Source organism: Bos javanicus, chromosome 6 (genome assembly GCF_032452875.1).
Source record: "Bos javanicus breed banteng chromosome 6, ARS-OSU_banteng_1.0, whole genome shotgun sequence".
NCBI lineage: Eukaryota > Metazoa > Chordata > Mammalia > Artiodactyla > Bovidae > Bos > Bos javanicus.
Window position 1 is genome coordinate 88,750,755 of NC_083873.1, and position 7,014 is coordinate 88,757,768.

Below are 7,014 nucleotides of genomic sequence, written 5' to 3' on the forward strand. Positions count from 1 at the left end.
CCCATTCCCCTGGCGTAGGAAATGCCACCCCTCTCCAATATTCTTGTCTGGAACGGAGGAACCTGGAGGGCCACAGTCCATGGACTTGCAAAAGAGTCAGACACGACTGAGCACGCTCACATGTATGGCACCCACAGCCATACTTTTAAGACTTTTCATACTGGAAGAGCTAAAGTGATGTCAGGTATAGAAAACTGATACTAGAATCTCTAGTTTTACTTCACCAGGTTGTCCCTTACAAACACCTCTTCACTGATGTGTTAAGAGGACTCAGCAGAACATGTGAGACATAACAAATAGTTTAAAATATCTCCCCAGATTAGATCACTGTCATATTTTAAGTTAGTGCTTGTTTGATTGTATTTACCATTGGAGCTCTTCACAATTGTTCATTATCACCACATTATAGAATGATGGGACATTTATTAAATATCTACCAGGTAAGGTCTCCCTGATTGATAACACAAATGCTGGACTCAGCATTTCTTCTTCTCCCCAAAGCGAGGCTACTCCCTGGAGGTCACTTCTTTGTGTGGACTTTCTGTAATTCATTTGCCCAGAGTATACTTTTCAATGGACATAGTTCACTCTTTGTTGATCAGAGTTGTAAAGTATTTGCTGTCTGCCTGGGTTTTGCAAATTATCTGTGGTAAAGGATTAAAGTGTAAACATCAGGTTATTGGCCTTCAACGTTATGTGGCCTGATGTTATAGTTTAAAAAAAAATCTTTAGATGATTTCATTTTTTAGTATATTGAAAGATTTCTACAGGATGCTTTGTTGTATGAAAAAGAAATTAACTATGATCAGAGGTGATTCTAAAGTTTAAAGGATGAGATATTTCTATATATTAAAATGTGAAACCAAACTTTGAATGAACAGAAGTGCTTTTTGCCTATATCTTTATTTAGCCCTCATTGCTAAATGTCTTATATCATAGATTTTTTGGCTTTTCTCTGCTTTTTAACTTGTAAAATCCTTGGGAGGAATTTCTGTGCATAGTCATATTTTTGTGCATATCATAAAGGACCCAAATTGATTATAATACAATGTATATTCTCAAGAAAGATTTTAAATTAACTCTTTGTCCAAATTAAATGCAACTATAAATCTATCTCATTATTTGCACAAGAATATTTAAAGTGTAGGGTCAAGATATACAGGTATGGTTGCCAAGATAGGTATTGTATCATTAAATCAGAGAGTGTATGTGACTAACCAATGAATTATTCATAAGGATAACCAGGCAATATTACACAAAAATACCATTTGAAACTTAGTGGGACTGCAAATAAGTAAAAGTAGAAATTTATTATCTTTTTTATGAAGGTAAATCTGGTTCTGATTGTCACATATATATGTATGTGCGTGCTCAGTCATGTCCTACTCTTTGCAACCCAATGGACTTGTAGCTCGCCAGGCTCCTCTGTCCATAGGATTCTCCAGGCAAGAATGCTGGAGTGGGTTGCCATGCCTTCCTTTGGGGGATTTTCCTGACCCAGGGATCAAACCCACGTCTCTTATGTCTCCTGCATTGGCAGGCAGGTTCTTTACTGCTAGTACCACTTGGGAAGCATGATGAGCTGGTTACCTGGCCTTTATACTCTTTTTTGTAAAACAAAAGACATGGAACCAATTATCTATAAGGACTTTTCTAGTCCTAAGATCTTGCTTTTGTCCCTTATAACTGTATGGTCAGAATAATGAGGATAGGAAAATGTCCAGATGGAACCCATATTCTAAGACCTAGATTAAGTCATACCTCTGATCACCCTGCTCTGAGGAGCTCCCTGTGGCCTTTTCTGTCTGGATAACTTCAGCGTCTCTAAAGGCCTGTTCGCAGTTATCCCTGTGCAGTTTTGCCTTCTTAGTTAAAGTGTTCTTGCATGTGTGTCTATAGGTTCAATTTCATTTGAACACACTCAAAAGTAAGAGCCTGTGCTAGTGCCAGCCTGATTTTCCTAAAATTCATTAAGTGTCAATAAGTGCCAGGCACTGTTTACTCTTGACATGCATTAACTCATTTAATCCTCATAATGATCCCATGAATTAACATTATCCCTAGTTCGGAAAAGAGAAAATCGAAGTAGAGAAAGCAGAAGTAACTTGCTTATAACCAATTGTGGGACTGACATTTAAACTTGGGAAATGTGTTTCCAAGTCTGTGCTCAACACATGATACTGACCCATATAGTACCTGACAGAGACTCTAAAAATATGTGGGGAATATAAGAGACATTAGATATTCATTTGAGTGAGCTGAATGAATAAATAACAAAGAGAAAAATGTACAGTAGCAGTTCTATGTCATAGCTATATGAGCTCATCCAGAAATTTCCCAAATAATTATTACTGAGAAGATGCACATTACCATGAATACCTTGTTTTTTTCTGGTTGCCACCTTGGATTTCCCTGGTGGCTCAGAGGGTAAAGCATCTGCCTACAATGCAGGAGACCCAGGAATAGAACCTGGGAAGATTCTCTGGAAATGGTAACCCAGTCCCGTACTCTTGCCTGGAAAATCCCATGAATGGAGGAGCCTGGTAGGCCCATGGGGTTGCAAGGAGTTGGACATGACTGAGCAACTTCCCTTTCAAGAGTTGAAGTGAAAATATCAATTATATCACCTTCACATGGCTTGTATTTGTATTTATCATTCCAGTCCACTCTGCTTCTGCTTAACCCAGCAGCTTTATAGCTGAGCATCCATTTGTCTTCAAACAAATTCCACAGATGTCTTATCTAACCCACTGAGCTTGAAAGGCAGTTGTTAGTAAAACTAAATTGAAAATAACCTCAAACCTAATCTTCCTAGGATGAGCAGGACTTTGTGTGGCTTAGAAGGACTTTGGCTTTTAGAGTTATGGAAGAGTATCCTTTCTATAGGGCTTCTAGAAGTGGAAGAGCAGTGATTGAAAAGAATATGAGTTTAAATATTTTAAGATAAGGATTTGTGTGCTTGTTTTTGAAATAGTAAAATAAAATAAAATAGTAGATTCCAGCTTTAATTTATTGCTGGATCATCTGAAATTTGAAATATTTACGGATACTTTAGTGTTTGATTCCCAGTGTGGTTGCCAGCTTCTGTTTTCCTCCTTATCTTGCACTGTCACCTCTATCAGTTGTCTATCTTGCTGCTTCAGCCTCCGGGATTCTCCCAGGAAAGGTAAAAAGCCATGCCTCTGTGACAGAGACTTGATTTTAGGAGAACAAAGAATAAAACAAAATGCGAAGGGTAGATCCTTATGGGAGCTTCTGCAGCTCAAACCGAAGGAAAAATATTTCTGCTGCCAATGCCAGTGAATGTGGCTTTGCAAGTATAATGAAAGTTTTTAAGGACTATCATTGGAGGACAACTGCCCTAATTTTTTGAATGACATTACCAGTTGACTCTACGTATCTTTGTTTATAATCTTTGCTCTGTTGCTCAGTAACTGTTGACCTTGGGCTAGTTACCTAACCTCAGTTACTTTACCTCGGTTTCTTCAGTTGTAAAATAAAGATAATAACAGTGTTGCCCTTGTTAGGTTCTCCTGAGGAGCAAATGAGCTAATCTGAGCACTGCTAGGAACAGGGGTTGGCACACTGTAGGCACTTTATAAATGTTTATTAAATAAACTGCTACATTTTTCTCCTGACACACCCAGCAGTGCTTCGGTATAGTTGAACTAGCTCTAACCTAGTGTAAAGGCACTTGAGATCTTAATATTTGAAGTTTCATCATGAGTGAATGCAAAATTTCTATTATTATTATTTACACTATTGACAATAAGTGAAGTGAAGTTGCTCAGTCGTGTCTGACTCTTTGCGACCTCGTGGACTATAGCCCACCACTATAGTCCATCCATGAAATTTTCCAGGCAAGAGTCCTGGAGTGGGTTGCCATTTCCTTCTCCAGGGGTTCTTCCTGACCCAGGGATCGAACCTGGGTTTCCCGCATTGTGGGCAGATGCTTTTACCGTCTGAGCCACCAGGGAAGCCCAATAAACCCATGGACTTTCATGATGCTTTTATGGATATCAAAGGGTTTATAGACCCTAGACTAGAAACTGTTTGTCTATTTATTTGTTCACCCAATGAACATTGTGAATGAATACTCATAAATACTACATGGAAGAATGTATGCAATTACTTGTATGTCTCTTAAATTTGCTAGAGATGGATATTTAATAACATTTCCTATTTCCCACTATACAAACATTTCATAAATTTTAAAATTAAATTTAATTAATGGGTTTAACATTTCTCTACTAGGTTGTTCTGGTGAATTTAAATGGCAGTTATAGGGAGGAGGCATCATTACTTTACTGACAATTACTTTGCCTCCAAGGTCCGCCTAATCAAAGTTATGGTTCTTTCAGTAGTCATGTATGGATGTGAGAGTTGGACTATAAAGAAAGCTGAGTGCCGAAGAATTGATGCTTTTGAACTGTGGTGTTGGAGAAGATTTTTGAGAGTCCCTTGGACTGCAAGGAGATCCAACCAGTCCATCCTAAAGGAAGTCAGTCCTGAATATTCATTGGAAGGACCAATGTTGAAGCTGAAACTGCAATACTTTGGCCACCTGATGCAAAGAATTGACATTAGAAAAGACCCTGAAGTTGGGAGAAGAAGAGGACGACAGAGGATGAGGCGGTTGGATGGCATCACTGATTTGATGGACATGAATGTGAGCAAGCTCCAGGAATTGGGTGATGGACAGGGAGGCCTGGTGTGCTGCAGTCCATGGGGTTGCAACAAGTCGGCCACAACTGAGAAACTAAACTGAACTGAATTGGGTGTCTAGTACTAGACCGAGATTTTGTGGAGAATGCAATGTTCTTAGTCACTCAGTCGTGTCCAACTCATTGCGACCCAATGGACTGTAGCCTACCAGGCTGCTCTGTCCATGGGGATTCTCCAGGCAAGGATACTGGAGTGAGTTGCCATGCCCTCCTCCAGGGGATCTTCCCAACCCAGGGATCGAATCCAGGTCTCCTGCATTGCAGGCAGATTCTTTACCAACTAAGCCATCAGAGAACAAATCTTTACTCTTAAAAAAATGAAAATTTAATCAAACCATAAAATTCAAGAGGTAGATTAAGAACTAATAAAAGTAGCAGAAATGATTAGAAGACAGTGATAAGACTATAAGACTGGGGGAGAGAAAGTTCTGAGGTATGCTCTGAAGAGGAGGAAATAGAAAGCAGAGGAAAGTCATCATGGTGGGAGACTGCCTAATAAACAGAGACCTTGGTCTGGATATGAACTTGGTAGGCTGGATAAGATGAAGATGACCTTGCAGCCCCTTGCACAGTCTTCTCATTACAGTGTTATATACTTTATAGGATTGTGAAAAATGTTACACCGAATATTCCTGACTCAGTAGGGGAACTCATATGTGAAAGAGAAGTAAAAGATTATGCTACAGAGACCATTCCTTCATTTATTTGTTTGTTCTTTTACTCACCCATTCAACAAATATTACTGCATATCTGTTACATGCCAATCATGTGTTATTCCCTGAGGATATTGAAGGAATTGAGAAAGATAGAGCTTCTGCTTTCATGGATTTTATAAACTAGTGAATCAAGTTTCTGAACATTTTGCATACCAAGGTAAGGAGCCTGGAATTTATTAAAATGTAACAGGGAAACATTAAAAAATTTCAAGGAAAAAAGTCTTAGGATTAATTAGAAGATATAAATATTAGATATGAACATTAATTAAGAGTTTATTATAATAACTCAGGCATTATTTGATGAGAGCCTGAACCAGAGTTATGTAAGTATTTTGGAGTTAAGGATAAATGTGAGATTTAAAGAATGAATCAAAATTATTTAGGAACAGATTGGATACTTGAGGTTAAGGAGAAAAAGATATTAAAATTACTACGAGCTTATAAAAATGAGTGACATGGAGAATTAAGGAATAATAGGTTAAGTGGATAAATGTGGAAAAAAATTAAATGAGGGTTGTGGTGGGAAGATGACAAATCTATTTTGAACATACTCACATACTGAGCTTATGTGAGGGGAGGAATCGATCTTCAAGTGTTTTAACAGTGACCATAGTAAGAAATACATTTTACACAATGAACTAATATACACATATATAGCAAACATTCCACAAAATGATATTTTCCCTACAATATGTAATGCACTCTGATCAATTCTGCTCATTTCATTTTTCTAAAAAATACTGGTCAGTACATGAAATTTATTTTGTGACTCTTTATGAAAAACTGTTCTAAAGATAGTTGAAATCAGGATCTTGTTGTAGTTGGTGCATTGTAGAGATTTTTGGCAATAACGAGCAAGCTAATACTGATTTTGGATTGTGCCATCAGGTGTTAGGAAATAAATTCAAGTTCACAGGGTAAGAAATTCTTCCTAGATGACCATGGTTACAGGCAGACTCTAACAAGTTAGTTAGACATACCCCAGGATCTGGATACCAAAGAATGTCAAAAATAGCATGCAATCTAATCATATTTTTTTGACATAAAATTGTGTTTTAGTTTAAAAAGAAGGACATCTGTATTAATGTCTGACTACACCAGATTTTTCCTAGAGAGTAAAGGAATGTTACACATGCCTTCTCTCCTCATGCTTGCAGACACATCACATATTTGATATTCCCCAGGAATATGCTCACAATTTTAAGGTAAAGTCAAAATGAACCAAAGAAGCAACCTCTGAATGGACTGATTTAGGTTATTGTAACCATCAGTTTAATTTGGTTAATGAAGAAGCAATAGTACCAGGGTAGTAAGCGGCCTTGAACAAATCTCTCTACAGATGGCCTTGTGTCACAGGGTGGTTGAGTCATTGGGAAGATTTTCATGTTTGAACTTTTCTAGCACCCTTTTTGTTTACTCCCCTACACTGCGTGCAAAAGATTATGAATGGGAATCAGTGGTGATTGGGGCTTGGATTTGGATAGGGAATGCAAAGAAGTGTCAAGTCATACAGCAACAGGCTAAGAATTGAGCCACACTCCAGGCAATGAATGTGGCTACGGGGTCAATGGGAT